Source organism: Vespula vulgaris, chromosome 4, assembly GCF_905475345.1.
Source record: "Vespula vulgaris chromosome 4, iyVesVulg1.1, whole genome shotgun sequence".
NCBI classification, from domain to species: domain Eukaryota; kingdom Metazoa; phylum Arthropoda; class Insecta; order Hymenoptera; family Vespidae; genus Vespula; species Vespula vulgaris.
Genome location: NC_066589.1, coordinates 1,303,176 through 1,322,285, shown reverse-complemented (window position 1 = coordinate 1,322,285; position 19,110 = coordinate 1,303,176). Strand labels below are relative to the sequence as shown.

The 19,110-nt window shown below is 32.6% G+C and overlaps 1 protein-coding gene across 3 annotated transcripts in view; it reads right to left on the bottom strand.

The window, feature by feature from the left end:
* Window positions 1-19,110, bottom strand: part of LOC127063363 (uncharacterized) — a 295,061-nt gene that overhangs the window by 90,302 nt on the left and 185,649 nt on the right. The gene's annotated exons all lie outside the window — the stretch shown is intronic.

The window sequence follows — 19,110 nt, the reverse complement described above, 5'->3', positions numbered from 1 at the left end:
ACCACCTCAGGCTACTGCCTGTTGTCCGGTTCACCCTTTTCAGACCGATACCAACTGCGTTGCTTTTAACGTTTAACGAGACTCTCTGGAATCACTCTTCTTCTTTCCTCATAAGATCTCTTTATCTCGCGAAAATGTTCTACCTGTTTATTACTTCGAATACTATCAAAATTAATCGCGCAATTGAAAAACTACACGTGGAAATATTTTACTTTGATTTAGATAATTAAAATCGAAATATCAAAAAGTCGATTACGTTTGATTAATATTATCAATATATTCGATATGATTCTTCATTCTTAATAGTTATGCATCATAAACAACAATAAGAACAAATTTACTGTACAAATTAACGTTGTTTTACTTTATAAATATTTTTATTATTTAACATTAATTAAATCTTTTCAATATTCAATAATTAATTAAACATATTTTTAATATTTAACAACCAACAATCTAACTTAATAAATGCATTCTTATCGTCGTTCTATGCAACAGCTATTGCGACAATATTTAATGGATATCAAATATCATAAAAAAAAAGGAGAAAAAAAAAGAGAGGAAGAAAGAAAGAAAAAAAGGAGAGAGAAGAAAGATCGAGTTGAAATTCGATTTTTTATAATATTGAAGGTTCGACATTTGAAGGTTGATCAAATCGTTATTTGACAAAAGTACTTCACGGATTTTGTTTCCGGTACATTACGCGGTAATGGGAAGAAGTAAGTAAGATTGACGGTAAGTAAACAGAAGAAACGTCGAGAATAGTAAAAAGGCACGACCTCATGGGCAAAATATAGGTACCGAAGGAACGTCGGCGCGTGCAACTCTGGCCTGGGCCGACGAGTAAATGCACTCGCTACTTCGTTGTGGCAGCAACACGTGCGTATCGTCACAAGCTCACGTTGCCTCTTAACTAATACAAGTATACCCTTTCCTCGTATTTTTCCCTTTTTTCTTTCTCTCTCTCTCTCTCTCTTTCTTTTTCTTTTATCTTTTTCCAACTTTCTTTCCTTCTATCTTTATTTTGTTCCCCTAACACTAACGTCACCATATATAATATTACCATCACCAATGTCACTATCATCACCGTTCAACAACTTTATTCCCAACACGAACATATCTGAAACACTTTACCTATTCTCGTCGAGTTAGTTCACGAGTGGTATTAATACAACGTGTTGGCTTCGATAAAACGAATGAGGATAGAGACGCGTGCATTTAAAGAGTCGGAGATTGATAACCATCACGTAAGAATCAGTTGTTAACTTTAGTTTCTTATGCAATCGACTAAATATATAAAAGGGACTTATCTGTTGGATATATTTTCAAACTTACGATACGATTCGTATTGACCTGTTATTCCCTCTTCGATCCATAGTTTATGTCAACGTACCTGAAATCAGAAGATATAAAAATTAATTAGAAAATGAAACTCTTCATAGTGAAAATGTAAATCGTTTTATAAGAAATTCTTACTTTACATGTTCATTTAAATAATTTTATTTTGTATGAAATGGTTCAACGCCTTTCTCCAACTCGAGATTTGTTGGTGCGTATACGTGTATGTAAAAAATATTTTATTTATTAGAAATCATTGCATATATAAAAAATATATATATTTATTTACTTATTTAAAATATCTAGATATAAATTAATTCACTCGATGAGAAAATCAATACAAAAAAATTCATTTTGCAAGAGATCCTAAACTGAATAGAGACAATGAAAGTGAATATAAATATAAATAAATCAATCGGTGTTTGTTAAAACATGAGTTATATATAATAACCTAAGAGTTATATATAACTGAGTTTTATATATATATATATATATATATATATATATATATATATATAATATCCTGAATCTCACGAAAAGAGAAGATTAGGTGTTCAGAAGATAACGTTTAGGGGTGGAGATATGGACGTTTATCAAAGATATACGATACACGTACTCGCCTCGATATTTTCTCTTCTGTCTATCTCTCTATCCTGTTCGTAGTATAAGGGGTTTGCACCTAAGAAGCAGACTCGGTAGGGTTGAATGTACAGCTATGCCATCTGGCATTATGCCACGAGGCACGCGACCTCGCCATACACGTAAATATGAACTGCTTTATGCACCTGCTCGCCACCATCCTGTTTCTCCCTCTCCCTCATGCTCACTCTCTCTCTCTCTCTCGATTTCTCTCTCTCTCTCTCTCTGTTTCTTTCGCTCTCTCTCTCTGTTTCTGTTTCTCTTTCTCTTTCTCTGTTTCTCTGTTTCTCTTTCTCTTTCTCTTTCTCTCTCTCTCTCTCTATTTCTCTCTATTTCATTTGGATCCCTTTCGACGTTTCAACTCGCAAAAAGAACAAGAAGATTTCATGTTTCACGATAGTAAAGAATTAATTCTCGAGTGAATGAACTTGAATCCGAATGAATAAAAATATCCTACATTGATTAGTTTCGCTTGTTTCATTCGAGAGATTTTTCATAAGGGTCAATAAAAGAAAATGAAATTGATTGCTTATTTTTTTAATTTTTATTAAAAGTAATACATGTTACTTTTGTGTCGTGTTACTGTCTTATAAGATAAAGATAAATATATATATATATATATATATATATATATATATATATAGGAAAGAAAAGAAATATCTCGCATAAAAACGATTATGCAAATTTTAAGTTCTTGTAGGAAACGAAAAAAGCATTGCAGGAATATTCAAATGAATAATAAGAAAAAGAAAAAGAAGAAGAAAAAGAAGAAGAAGAGAAAGAATAATAGTAAGGAAACGATACGCATTGCATGCGTGAAAGAGGAGGCAATGCTTTTGAATGTTGAAGAACAGCCACATCGGTGATTAACGGTGCCGTCAACAAAAGGAAGAAAGCATAGCACGAAAGAGTTTCGCTTCTAAGACGTTGTTAGGCTGACATTGTAGGGTAGAGGCCCATAAGAGGCAAGTAAAGTACGACGACGAGCTCTACTGGTAAACACGAGAAACTCTAGCCCATCCCTTTCATTTCTCTCTCTCTCTCTTTCTCTTTCTCTGTCTCTGTTTCTCTCTTTGCTACTTCCCTATATGTAGAACTCCCTAAACAAGGCGTTTATGTTGCAACCCTATTGCCTGGCAATGCACGCGACATAGTCATCGTACTTGTGTTTCTCTCTCTCTCTTTCTTATACGTATCATGTTCGCAATATCCTTGCTTTCTCTCTCTCTCTCTCTTTCTATATATATGTATATATATATATATATATATATATATATATATATATATATATCTTTATTACTAACCTTCTTCAATGTAGAAGTTTTACAGCATCTATATAGACCAGATCCTAATCTCCCGACAATAATTGTAATCACGTATATGGAGCAACGAGTTCTCAAAATGAATTTGCCTAGAGCGTTAAAACGACATAAGAAAAGAGAAAAAGAAAGAGAGAGAGAGAGAGAAAGAGAGAGAGGATATTTCTCTCTCATAGTGTATATACATAATGAACATATACGAACTTGGTGTACCTACACGTGGTTACTTCAGACGCGATATGCATTTGGTAACATCGTACGTGCTCGTTTCAAGCTTGAATTATGCGACCAGTAAACTGTGAAAACCGCGGAATTAATGCTATCCACTTGTATAATTCGACGCGTCTACCTTCCATTTCCTACGGAAAATAGGATATAGAAACGAGCCAATGAGGAAGGCGTAAAACTACGTTTTCGTTGAATAAACGAGTTCTTGCCAAAAGGAATTCGTCTCGTTCGAACATTTTCGAAACGATATTCTCGTAGTTTGCATTACGTGTTGGATCTTCATTTGAAATTTGTATGAAGCTCTCAGAGATTAATTTCTCGCCCTTTTGTTTCTTTTCTTTTGAAGACTCTTTCGTTTTTTATTCTTGATTATTTAATATGAATAAGTCCGTAATCGAAAGTAAAAATTAATGAAAAATCTAATAACGAATCCTGTTTATTGGTACGTCAACAAAGAATTGACTATAACAGTAGTAATTGGAAAGAAACAAAATCATTTTATTATCTCGCACATCGTTCCGTACGTCCTTTTCTTTTTAAACGTTTTCTTTTTAAATGTTACTTTTCTAAGGATTCTGAAATTTCTCTTGGAAAGCTTCGGGTTTCAATATTTTTCACGTGTATGTGTACGATACGTTTTCGTTCGATACCGATGCATCTGCCATTGGAAATGAAGCCTCGTCTCTCCGATTTTAGCACGATAGTAACGTGCTACGCGGTTACCAGACGACGAGTATCGAGTATCGAACGGTTTTAGCATCGAGTTTCGTGTTTCTAGCAGCGTCACGTCGTAATATCAACCCGGTTATCCGACGGCGTCAATGTACCCAGAATGTTTCCAATAATTTTCACGCTACATTCGCGATTATCGCACGTCTCGATCGAATCTATTGTAGCTTAAGTCTACGAGAAAAAAAAAAAGAAAAAAATATATATATATGTATATGAAAGATAAGATATATTATTAGCTTGGAAATGAAATTAGATTAGATTTGAATTTTAGATTAGAATTGAATTTTAAAGGGATTAAGCGAGTTCTTCATTCTTTTTCTTTTTCTTTTTTTCTTGGGCGAACGAAATATATTCGTAGAATTTAATTAAAATGATCACGATTACCTCGATCAATTAATTCGATATTAAATAAGAAAATGTTGAATACGAAATAGTGGAGAGTTTGTCATCTCGATTACAAGGTACAACTAGGAAGGTCTCTTTTCGTGCCTCAGTGCATTCGTCGAGTCTCTCTCTCTGTTCGGCTATGAGTCTCTGAACTCATCTCCTCCTCGAATTTTTTCTACCTCTTTTTCACGGCTTCCTAAAGGCTACAGTGAAAACAATAGAATGCTTACGCCTAAAACCGCCCACCTTGCTGCCTGCATTTCATATCTCGATCGTCTCATAGGGCGGCGTACACGTGGACAAAAAAAAATTTTCAAGAAAAGGCTACGTCGTAATGTATTAAAATACTCCGAAAAAAGAAAAAAAAAGAAGAAGAAACGAGAAATGCACCCTTCTGAACAAAAACAAACAAAAAAAAAATAAAGAAATTCCCTCTCCACCTACTATCCTCTCTTCCCTCCCCAGCCAGCTAATTTGTAATCAATCACCCTATGAATTTTATTACTATTATTATCGTGATAAAAATCATGATATTAAAAGAAACGTATAAAAAAAGGTCGATAATATCGATAAAAAATATGAAAGAGAATCGACATACTTGTCTAATTAATTATTACACGTAATTAAATCGGCTATCGGAATAGGATGGGAGTTTTTCAAGAGTAATTACATTTTCGAGCGTTTTTAAAAGCTCCAGGCCAGACGAGAGAACAAGATTCATAGCAGAGGCTTCCCTCGTCCAAGGCTTCAAGCCTTTATCCTAACTCTTCCTCTTTCTCTTCCTCGCTGTAGAGTATCCTACCGTTTCCTCTAGCCTTTTCTACTCTAAGGGACGTCGTGAAAACAATAGAATACTTACGTCAAAACCCGTGCACCACGCGTAGGTATTTCATGTCTCAATTATTTCGCACAAAGGCATCCGGAGACGACGAGCGACAGCTGGCAGATCTCTCTATCTCTTTCTCTCTCTTTCTCTCTCTCCCTCTCTCCCTCCCTCTCTCTCTCTCTCTTTCGCTCATTCTTTCTCTTTCTCTTTCTCTTTCTCTGTCTATCGTACACCACCGCCACCTTCGTCATCGCGCTGGTTAACAGCACGTTTATCCGGCGGAACTTTACGCAGCGGAAAAACCACCGGCCTTTTTCCGCCGTCTCGCTGTTCTCCTCGATCTCCCGATTTTAAACTTTTAACCCTTCCGCAGCGCAAAAACAAAAGAAAAGATCTAAAAAATGTTGATATACCAAAAGGATTTTCTAATCTATCGAAATTTGTCTTTTTTCCTACGCCGATAAGAGAGACCTCAGGATTTATTACTTAATAATCATAATTACGTAGACGCTATAATGACGATGGCTCGATAATAACTTTTCGATGTATCGATTCTAATCTATAATTCGTTATATTGATATATCAACGACGAATATCCGACTAATTTCGTTTAATAGAAAAGAGACGTGTCGTGGCACTCGGATCGATCGTTACCTCTGCTCGATGAAATTATTATCATGATTAATAAATGTTCGACAAATTCTCTTTCTTTTTCTTTTCTTTTTTCTTTTTTCTTTTCAAAGAGAAAAAGAAACTAATCGACGATAACTCGTTTAAATGAAATTATTATTATAAGACCTATACCCATCGGATACATACGTTATAGTACGATCAATCGATAATAAATATATGTATGAAAAATTTTTCTGAACGATAAAATGGTATAATAACACGTATTACACGGATATCTTCACGATTATCCGATTTCCTTTACCGATATCGATTCCTGATATCAAATTTTAGGTCAACGTACGAGAATATACGGGGGAGAATGAGAGGCCGGTTATAAAATTCGTCGGTGACAATGCGAATACTTCGTATTCCGATGTCACAGCGTAGAACCCCAAATAAGATCACATAAATTTACCAGACGATCGAATCGGAATTTTAGAGCGGCCCTAATGGATTCCCCATCGCGATTTGAATTCTCACGAGCGCTTTCGTGAATTATTCGGAAGAACGGATATCTGTTCGTGAATAATGAAGCGCAGCTGCACCGATTAAAGTGAATCGCACGGAATCGATGCCTACACTTCTGCCAAGGGATCTTGCACGACTATTTAATAAGATTTAATGATACAGAGCATGTCGATATAGATATATCCGATACATAGACTATCATCTCTGTCTAAGTATACTATCAATCTAGTCGCTACATCTGTTCTACCAAAGTTGAGTAACGTGTTTTCTATGAATTTTATTCAACGATTAAAATCGACCAGTCTCTACGTAATTTCTACGTTTGTTAGTTTATTATACTTGTACGAGACAGTAAGAAAAGTCTAGCGATCGTTGAAGATAATGAATGGACTGATGACTCGTATAATCTAACGTTTATAATAATTACGATGACGATAATGATAACGATGATAATACTAATAATGAATAAACAATTGATCTTTGAAATCGTATAGGATTTAAGATAAGATAATTCGTAATTAAATGAATCATCGCTTTCTTTATTATTTACGAAAATAACGTTCTATTATTCCTTCCTTTTTATTTCTTTACTCTAAGTAATAACTTCCTGTCCTCGTTTCTAACAATTTATTTCCGATCGAATAAATTCACGTTTATTATCGATCTTACACTCCGACTCGATAATATTGTAAACGCGACTAATGGATTATCTTTTTAATCTACCATACGAAGAACACTGTAAAGATAATAATAGCAAAATTTGAAGGATTTTCGAAAATTAGTTACACTATCTACGCGTACGAATATTTAATTAAAATTACAAAATTCTCCGAGAGTACCTAGTAGTAGTATTTCTATTTCTCTTTCTCTTTCTCTTTTTCTCATATATACTCCTAACGCCTTCCACCATGGTGCGCACAAAGTTACTCTTCAGGATTAGCAGACAACGTCGAGAGGGACGGCCTCGCGGCATTACGAGCTGCTTCACTCCTCATTCTCTCTCTCTCTCTCTCTCTCTCTCTCCCTCTCTTTCTATCTATCTCTCTATCTCTCTCTCTCTTTTTCTCTATCTCTTTTTCTCTATCGTCGTCGACTGGTGTTAGTACGGACGCGAAGTAACAAAGCCCGTTTCGGTTTCTTTGTAACGAGAAAGTGTGCAGCCAGAGAGAGAGAGAGAGAGAGAGAGAGAGAGAGAGAGAGAGAGAGAGAGAGAGAGAGAGAGAGAGAGAGAGAAAGAGAGAGAGAAAAAGAGGAGAGGAGAGAGAGAGAGAGAGAGAGAGAGGGAGGAAGAAAGAGCGAAACGAGAGTCTCGTCTGAGCTTTTCAAATTAAAGCGCAGTTTAGCCGTATGCTTGAAATTATTTTTCATGGACGCGTTTAACCGAGAAAACTGGACTTGGTAGCTTGTGCTCTTATCATCGAACAAAGTCTGACGATGTAGTTCCAGGTTCGATGTAAAACATGCTACTATAAAGCTACTTGCAATTTGATAAAACGAATAGCATCAAATCGTATATAGAATGAATAAATCTATTATTTAAAATTTCAATAATGGAGGGAATAGAATGAATAATGAAAAATGAGGAAAAATATTTACGTATGAAACGATCATTACATTGGATATTATTATTTCAAAAGTTCCAAATTTCTATTTGCAATTGCTAACAAATATTTCAAGAAAAATAACGACAATTCCAACGAACGTTATAGAATTCCTTTGTGATTTGACGAGAAACGACTATAAAATTATATTTCGGACAATTACTCTGTCTCGATATTCCCCTCGTTCCGTTATTATTACCATCGTGATTGTTATTTATTATAGACAGTCATTATTATCGATTATTCGAGCACCATGTTTGTCGCTAGAACGAGTTATTCACTTACACATTGCAATGTAACGAATAATACTAACATTTCCAAACGACCATTTTAATTATCACCGAAAACAATGAGTAATATCTATAGAAAAAAAAAGACAAAAAAGTTTCTTAAAAAACAACAAAGAGAAAAAGAAAGAGAGAGAGAGAGAGAGAGAAATAATGTATATAAAAAAAAGTCATGAACACCAAACTAACCATTTGAAACCTATGAAACTATATAAAATCATGAGTTAACTTTCAAAAAAGACAATGCAGCTGCCGTTATTTATTCGTCGTTTAATAAGCAATCTAAATTCCGTCCATCCTTACGGTTTTCGAGCCGCGATGGAACGCACCCTTCTTCTCGCACATCTCTTCTCTCTTTCTCTTTCTCTTTCTTATTATCCCAGTCATCCGCAAAATAAAAGGAACAGTTCGCTTACGAAGTCAAATTTTTAGATATCGAATCTCCAAAGAATTTTATTTTATTTTATTTTATTTTATTCAAAGACAATGTATATTCCGATCTATACCATGTAAATGTAATAATAATTCGTATTAATAGAAATTTTATATAACCTAACTACTAACTGATTATTATTTCTATATATATAGAATTTTTATACATGATCTAACTAATTTACTATTAACTGTCAAACTAAATCTAGAATAATCATATCAATTTTGTATTATACATACGTAAGGTTCGTTGAACTTTACCTAAGTAATATATTTCCGTCCGTAGTTTGTAATATAGTCTGTCGGATTCGCAGATGAAGAAGGATCATGTAGCAAATCAATTTAACGCGAGAGAATTCGTAAAGCCGTCATGAATAATTTTATCGGATATAAACCGTTATACCTTTCTCATTTCTCCAATATTATTCATATTTATGGTCGTTTCCGATTATAAAAGTATAGTTAGATTACAACGATCATCACAATGAAAATCTTTTTGATTTGACAATGATCACAAATGATACAATTTTTCGTTTGATATCAGCCTGAAGAAAATGAATGTTAAGTTCAAAACTCAATGTTAATTCTTGATCATGAGATATATAATTCGTTAATGATATAAGGATAATTTTATGAATGTCTTATGAAATTAGGATTTCTACATATTACGTTGCCACGATACCTGAGTATAAAGTGTATTGAATCATAGTTGATCATGTTTATTGTCTTTTATATAGTTTGTCTAAAGTATCCATACAAAATTATTTTATTATTATTTTAACTATAACTACATTATTTATATTTATATTCGCAAAAAATTAAAAACTAATAAACAAATACTAAAAGTCATATATTCGTTTCTTTCATCTTAAAATTATAAGAATTTAACAGTTTCTATCAAGAAAAGAATTTCGAAATATATTTTCATTATAGTTATTAATAATATTAAATCAAATAGATTAAACGTCCAAAAATTTAACAACATTCAAAACTAACTCGAACAAATAATAAGATTACGAATAAATATTTAAGAATCTTTTATAAATGTCATCAAAGTATTATTTTAAATAGAAAAACTTTTTTACATAGAGTCTGCAAAATGAAATATAGTTAACGTATTAAAAGAGTTTCACTTAAAGATATTTCAAGAATGATTTACGATAAATCCAAACTCTCAGTCGAACATAGAAATAATCTCTTTCTCACGCATATATACATACATACAAACACAATACGTATTTAATAAATTAATATTTTAAAACAAAACGAAGAATCTCATCGTAAACCTTTCCTATACTGTATCAAAAAAGGAAAGAAAAGAAAAAAAGTGAAAATCCTTAGGGATGATAAAAAAAATTCACTTTTCCGAAAGTTCTGAATAAAATAACAACGAATACAAGAAAAAAGGAGTCCATCGAGAGATAGGATAATAAGTTATGGTTCCTGGTTATAAACATTGTTAGTATGCACCTCTAGCTCTAACATTATTACCATTCGTTCTAATACAGACTTTCGTTTCTGACATCTCTCAGGGGTATCGTTCACGATTATTACTCCAAAAGGGTTACCACCACCCAGTGAACAACACCTAAGGGTACACTGAACACCACCTTTACCGAACGAGACACCCTTTAACACCCTTAACTTGTAGCGATCTCCTCGAGCAGGGCGTTCTTTATGTGAAGGACAGAAGTCCGAGTTGCGTGCTGGTCTTTTACGACTGTTACTTGAGAGTCTCTACTCTTATCATGATATTCTATGTGTGTGTGTATTTATCTATGTTAACACATAAGTATATATATATATATATATATATATATATATATATATATATATATCTAACAAAACTGTAATAACGTAGTCTCACACAGAAAAGTATCTACGCGTTTACTGTGCTTGCCTTCTCTCAGGTATCGTTAAGCCAAAGGAAGAGAGAGGGTAGGTCGGTCTTATGTCCCATAGACAACAACGTTATCCTAAACAAATGATTAGTCCAACACGACTTACATATCACGTGTCCAACCTTACGGATTTCTCGGAATCCGTATCCTCGATTATGTCCGTCATTCGAACTCTACAAAGTTTTCATTAACTTCGAATACAATCTAACGAAATAGTAAAATATAATACAAAAGTAATACAAGTATTTAATTCGCATTTGTTATAATTTAGAAGAGATAGTTATAGTGATTGGAATTCGAAAGTATATAGATATTATATTTCGAAGATATTCTAAGTAAAATTTAGATCTTAAACGAGAGTTGTAATTAAATGCGAGAGATTGAAGACTCTCATGTTTTTCTCTGAATCGATTGTTTTTCTTGTAAACAAAGCGTGCTACGAGTTATCCTTGAAGCGTTAGTTGTAATATTTTCAAAACAGAGATTAATACAAAAGATAACTATCGGAATTAGAGATTGATTCGTAGATATTATATTTCGTTCGCTATATCTAATAACGTAATTATAAATAACGTAATTAAACGAAGTTGATTAAAAACTCTCACGCTTTCCTCTTCGTCCATTGTTTTCGTTGTATACAAAGCGTACCTAGTTTTATCCTTGAAGCCTTAGTTGTAGTATTTTAAAAGAGATTAATAAAAAAAAATAGCTGTCGTGATTAGAATACGAAAATAATTATTATATCTTGTTTTTAATTCTTTGCACATGTACGAAATAAAATTTAGATCTTTACGAAAGTCGTAATTAAACGAGACTAATTAAGAACTCTTACGTTTTTCTTTTGCTCGATTCTTTTTATTGTATAGAAAGTGTACTACGCCTTATCCTTGAAACCTTATTTGTAGTATTTTACAAGAGATTAATAAAAAAAGTAGCTGCCGCGATTAAAATTCGAAAGTAGATATTATATTTCGTTTACTGTACCTTTCGTTTCTAATCCTTTGGAGATGTACGAAGTAAAATTTAAATCTTTACGGGAGCACTGTTGAAATAAGACTGACTAAGAGCTCTTCTCTTACTCGATTGTTTTCGTTGTATACAAAGCGTCCTATGCGTTATCCTTGAAGCGTTAGCCGTAATATTTTGAAAACAGAGATTAATGCGAGAGATAACTATCGGAATAAGAGATTGATTCGTAGATATTATATTTCGTTTCTAATCCTTCAAAGATGTATTTTAATATAACGTAATGTATTACTAAATAAAATTTAGATCTTTACGAGAGCAATAATTAAACGAGACTAATTAAGAACTCTCACGCTTTTCTCTTCGTCCATTGTTTTCGTTATATGTAAAGCGTACTATGCGTTATCCTTGAAGCCTTATTTGTAGTATTTTAAGAGAAATTAATAAAAAAAAAATAGCTATCGTGATTAAAATACTAAATAATTATTATATTTCGTTTTTAATTCCTTGAAGATGTACGAAATAAAATTTAGATCTCTACGAAAGTTGTAATTAAACGAGATTGATTAAGAACTCTCACGCTTTTTTCTTCGTCGATCGATTTCGTTGTATACAAAGCATACTACGCGTTATCCTTGAAGCCTTATTTGTAGTATTTTAAAAGAAATTAATAAAAAAAAAAATAGCTATCGTGATTAGAAGTCGGAAATAATTATTATATTTCGCTTTTAATTCTTTGAAGATGTACGAAATAAAATTTAGATCTTTACGAAAGCTGTAATTAAACGAGACTAATTAAGAACTCTCACGCTCTCCTCTTCGTACATTGTTTTCGTTGTACATAAAGCGTACTTGAAGTCTTATCATTGAAGTCTTAGTTGTAGTATTTTAAAAGAGATTAATAAAAAAAAATAGCTATCGTGATTAGAATACGAAAATAATTATTATATCTCGTTTTTAATTCTTTGCAGATGTACGAAATAAAATTTAGATCTTTACGAAAGTCGTAATTAAACGAGACTAATTAAGAACTCTTACGTTTTTCTTTTGCTCGATTCTTTTTATTGTATAGAAAGCGTACTACGCTTTATCCTTGAAGCGTTAGTTATAAAATTTTTTAAATAGAGATTAATACGACAGATAACTATCGGAATTAAAAATTGATTCATAGATATTATATTTGGTTTCTAATCCTTTGGAAATGTACGAAATAAAATTTAGATCTTTACGGAAGCTGTAATTAAACGAATTTTACGCTGATTAAGAACTCTTACGCTTTCCTCTTCGTCGATTAATTTCATTGTATACAAAGCATATTACAAATTATCCTTGAAAAGTTAGTTAATATTTTAAAAACAGAAATTAATACGAGAGATAACTATCGTGATTAAAATTCGAAAGTAGATATTATATTTGATTTACTATACCTTTCGTTTCTAATACTTTGGAGATGTAATAAAATTTACATCTTGACGGGAGCTCCGTTGAAATAAGACTGACTGAGAGCTCTCCTCTTAGTCGATTGTTGTTATTGTATACAAAGCGTACTACTCATCCTTGAAACGTTAGTTATAATATTTAAAAGCAAAGAGAAAAAAGAGGGAGGAAGAGAGAGAGAGAGAGAGAGAGAGAGTGAAAGAAAGCTACAATGCGTAGACATAACGTAAACACATCGCGTCCGGTCACATAAACACGTGTGTGTCGTATATATGCATATGTATGTATACGTTTTAAAGAAAAAATAAGATGACTTTGTTCTAAGGTCATAGTATTATTTTACAAAATATCTATTATGGTATAAATACATTTTCAATATACAAATGAGTCATTAAAACTTAACATATTGTTAATTCATAAATTACGAAGATATATTACATGATCGTTGAACGATGAGATACTGAAGAAAAAAAGAAAGAAAAGGAAAAAAGAAGAACAAAAAATAAAAAACAACAATCCGGAAATAATGATTATATCTATTAGTGATACGATTTATTAATAAATGTAATTAATTAATAAGAAAATATTTAACTTTACGGAACGAGCGAGCATCAGTAAAATCCGACGAGTATGAAGTCTACAAAATTATTATAGAATCTAAATCAACGATGAAACCCACGTCGATGTTTGATAATCCCTGTAGTAAACACCATACCGTTGATATCCAAGCAAACGAATTACATCGCGAGGAAATGCTACGTTAACGAACGTTAAAGTACGAGCATTAGTAAACACGTAGAACCTATTAATGTAATTTCTAAAAAAGCGAACGTTGGATTTGCCTGCGTTACTTCGAAGCGTTCGGAGTCGAGTAATTAAATCTCTTTTTTAGAGAGACCTACTATTTTGTCCCTTCTCTCTCTTCTCTTTCTCTCTCTCTCTCTCTCTCTCTCTCTCTCTCTCTCCTCATCTACTTTTTCTTTCTAACCGAACAACATTCCGGATTCACCGTCTCCCTTTTCTCTCAACTCACGAGAGGGAGAGTTTGTCGCATCGTCGAGAAAAAACGAAAAATGAAAAAGCAACTAACAAACCGAGAAACATTTTCCAATCGAAAATAACACCAGCGAGAAATAAAATAAGCCGCGAGGATAAGAAGAAAAATGTTAATGTACGAGAAAAAAAAAAAGAAAAAAAAGAAAGAAAATGAAAGAGAAAAAAGGATTGCATTTCCTTTTTCTTTCTTTCTCTCTTCTATTTTTCTTTTCTTCCTTTCTCTTTTTATTTTGAAATTCTAAACATCGTAAAGAAGGAAATAAAATTCTCGCATAGAAATATATCCTCGATGAACAAAGAATTACGTTTCATTCTTGTCCCATTAATAAATACGATAATCACACAATTATAATCTATAGTTGTACAATCTTGTCATAGTTATTTGATTTATTCACAAGTGCTATATTATTGTAAGTAAAGAATATCTATTGAAATAAAGCGAATCAAGATTCATGAATCTAACCAATAGAAATCATTATCTCGAAACGTTTCTCTGAAAGCAATTTTCTCCTATATAAATTAGCCTAAACGTACGTTCTAATTCCGCACGCTCATTTGCGGAAACACGATTGATGCGCACGTACAAACCGTACTAAATAACACATACATACATACATATATATATATTCGATATATATATATATATATATATATATATATATATATATATATATATATATATATATATAGACACACAGAACTGGCACGTATATATCAGGATTTCGTTCTTAGCATAGTACAAAGGTTGAAATCACATCAAAGGACCCTTGACAACGCGTAATTTTGGATCCTCGTTACATTGAAACACATGTGTGAGCTACTGCAACGTTACAAGCTCATATTCTATCTCTCTATATCTATCTCTACATCTATGTGTCTATGTGTACCGGTATCATCGAGTGTACGATTACGATTCTCTCTTTCTCTCTATCTATATATCTCTCTGTCTATATCATTCTCTCTCGTTCTCTCTCTCACTCCTTCTCTCTCTTATGTTCTATCATCCGTTTTCCCAACCCCTTTTTCGAGCTACCGCATAAAGTAGCAGTCTGGTGGCAAGCTCATCTGCGTATTATGAGATTCCAAGTTGTAAATTTTTAATGGGTAAGAGCTTAATTGAACTTCGGTCTCTGTACTGTCCGCTCGGCGAAAGAGCGAATTAGAGAAGGAGAGAACACGACGAGCTTGGAGGAGAGGAAACTAACCCTTCCTATCTCTTGTCTCGCTCTCTCTCTCTCTCTCTCTCTCTCTCTCTATCTATCTTTATCTATCTTTTTCTCTCTCTCTCTCTCTCTTTCTCTTCTTCTCTTTCGTATTCATGAACGGATGAAAAGAGCACAGAGTCCTGTTATAAAATGCATTAGAAAAGAAACTGTGTATGAACGTGCAAGTATCATTTTATACGCCATTTATCATCACCCTTTAGTAGTGGTTGTTGTAGTCTTAGTAATAATAATAGTGGTAGTGGTAATAACAAGGTATGGTAGTATATTGAAATATCAAAACGCTTCAAATTTCAAGAAAGCTCGGATGGGAGTACGTTCTTTTTATTATCGTCTCACGAGAATTCTACAATAATCCAATCTTTTCTTTTTCTCTCTTTCTTCTTTTTCCAATTACAAACACATCGTTTCTCTTTATGGATTTAAATTATGGATAGAGTGTGATAATGTACTTACGTTGGTTATACAATATCGATAGATATGCCAATAATTTCGATCTTGTAACTTTGAATTTTGAATGATAATCTTTATCGCGTTGCACGAAAAACGTGCTCGAAAATATTAGAAAGGAAATTTGATGATTTTGTCTTATAAAAGAAGTTATATACTTTCTGATATTATTCTATAATTCGCGGATGAAATAAAATCTATCTTAGTAAGACGTTTTGTTAAGTCTAGCTATTTCGAATATCGACTGTAGAAACGTGCTATGTTTACTTGATACTGATTGACTCGAAGGAAACAATCGAAACTAATTATCGCCGAATCATGGGCCACATTTAGAATCTGTGTGTTCGCTCATTCGTAAATAAACCATCGTCCCTTCGGTTAGAGTGAAGCGATTGTTAATTAACGTTGATTAGTGGAACCCATCATGACGGTTTATCTTTGCTCTTCTCCTCTATCTCTCTATCTCTTTCTACTAATCGCATATACGAAAACGTTTCAAAGCTTCTATAATCGATAAACCGAAAAGAGAAATATAATATGAACTAAATCCAGAAAGAAAAAGAGAAAGAGAGAGAGAGAGAGAGAGAGAGATGCAAACGTTCTATTAATATAATATAATTTATTAATATATATAATTTACGTTCTATTAATTACATCAATTTTATTCTTTCTAATAACGAAACGTTTTTATTAAAAATAATAATAATCGAAACATTAACAAATTTAAAACGTCGGATCAATACAACGAATAAATTCATTCCTACTTATTTTCTTTTCGTTAAAAATGTTTTAAAGTATATACGTGAGCGAAACAATTCGAATACATCATCTTATTTTATTCATCTTTATTAAAGTTAAAGTAGCTTGGAAAATAATACACAATATAGGAAGGCTGAGTGCTCCGATAACTAGACGTTTGATCGACGTGCTTATTCTCGAGAGAGTATACGACTTGGCGATAAACGAACGAGAAGTAGGAAGGGGTGGGAGAAACGAAAGAGGGAGAATTGGGGGTGGAGTGGGATGGAGAGGGGAAAGAGCTGATGGAATTGAACAGCAGAGGATTAGAAACTGTCTTTTAGCTCTTTTTTTCTTTCGTCAATTACTACGAAACCTTCGACCCCATTCCCCTCCTCGATCCTATATTTCCCAATTCAGTTAGATTTTAATTCGGATCTAATAGTCAATTCACCAACTTCACGATTACTTTTCTAGGTTGAACTCGTCGACAGTTACGTTACATCTCATGTATCGTGTAACTCTATTTTATGTAATATCGTTTAAAAATATATTTTATATTTTTGCACGCGATGAAAATCGTCATATTACATCGTTTCGAATAATTTTTCCTCAACGAAATATTTTTTCATACGTTTAAATACGTTTGGATGGGTGATCTCGATTGACTCTAAAAAAAAAAAAGAAAAGAAAAAGAAATATGAGGTTAATAGGAGTTACAGTCAGCGAATTTTTCGAGTCTGCTAACCAGGCAAATGCTTCGTCATTCCGTGGTAATTATGTACTTAACTTTTCGGTCCTTCGAACCTAAAGGTTATCTCCCGGAGTATCATCAACACCAGCATCCTTTGCACCCTCGAACGCAGTACGTCCTTGGGGACACGAAGGGAGGAAATATGGCGTTAAGCAAATGAAAGATTAAATAATCAAAAAATTGTCTTGAAAATTTCTTGAAACCTTTCGTGCTCGTGACATTCGTATTTTTTTACTTCCACGTTTTTAGTTTAACGTTTTATAAATGAAATATAATAAAAAACGTGTTTTTTGCACGACGCATTGCTATCGCCTCCATTGTTGTTCGAAAGAGAAGAGAGAGAGAGAGAAAAAAAAGGAAAAAGATAACGAAGAAATTAATTGTTTCTCGTCTACGATAAAAGTGATTTTAACATTGAAATTTTTATTGAGACGAAAATCTGAACAAAATAAAACATTCGGGATAGATATGTGCTGGGAATAGAGAAAATTATGATGAGAAGAGGAGAAAAAAGATTTTAACGTGGAACGAGAAATAGCATTCGAATTGGAAGAGCTTGAAATTATCTCACGGTAGAATGACGAACAGTTCTCGACGACAGCTACATAGATACATATGCATATGTATGTACTTGCGCGTATTGCAAAAAATAAATACTTTGCGCGTTAACCTCGTCGTAAGTCCGGATTTTCCTAAAATAATAATGAGTTGGATTATCTCAAAATTATTGTCAAATTTTTGGAATTCTTATCTTGCCTATAAATCGTTTCGAATTTCGTGACTAATATTTAATTTGTCCTAGCTTTCTGCGAAATAGTAAAAGAGAAAAAGAGAAAGTGAGAGAGAAAGAGAGAGAATAATCGCTATTCTTACATTGGAAAATATTTAGAAAATATTGATAAAATGTTCGATCCATCGATTATATCGATATTATGTAATATTAAACGTATTGTTCTCTCTCTGTTTCCTTCTTTCATTATTTCAATTAAATATACAATCGTATTCTTATTTTAATTTCGCGATATATATGTTAAAAAACAAATCATATAATATTCGTTGTATATTTAACGATATATAAGTTTAATTTCATTAACTATGGAATAATTTCTTAGAGATATGAAGAATAAATATAAATTACGATAAATATAAAGTGTACTTTTAAGGATTTAATTTTTACTCTAATAAGAATCCTTTCGTTTTCTCCAAAGAAGAATACTCGAACAAAGAATATTATAATATATATTTAATGATACATAAATATTCATTATTTATAAAATAATTTCTGGAAAATATAAAGAGTAAATATAAATTACGATAAATATAAAGTGCAATTTTAACGATTTAGTTTTTACTTTAATAAGAATTATTTCCTTTTTTCAAAGGGGAATCTACTCGAAGAAGAATACTCGAACATAGAGTATATATATTAAGCTCTCTTTATAGCCAGGTATATATTATTGTTAACGAACATGATCGTATCGATTAATTTCTCCCTTTAGGAATATTCTGTTTAATATCAAGCATATATATATCGAGAACCATACTGGTATCGTAATTGCATTAAAAATTAAACGATGACTGACTCGATTAATTTTTGCTTTTAACAAAAAGAAAACAAATGGAAAAACTAGGTGAATGAACGTTTCACAGAGTTGC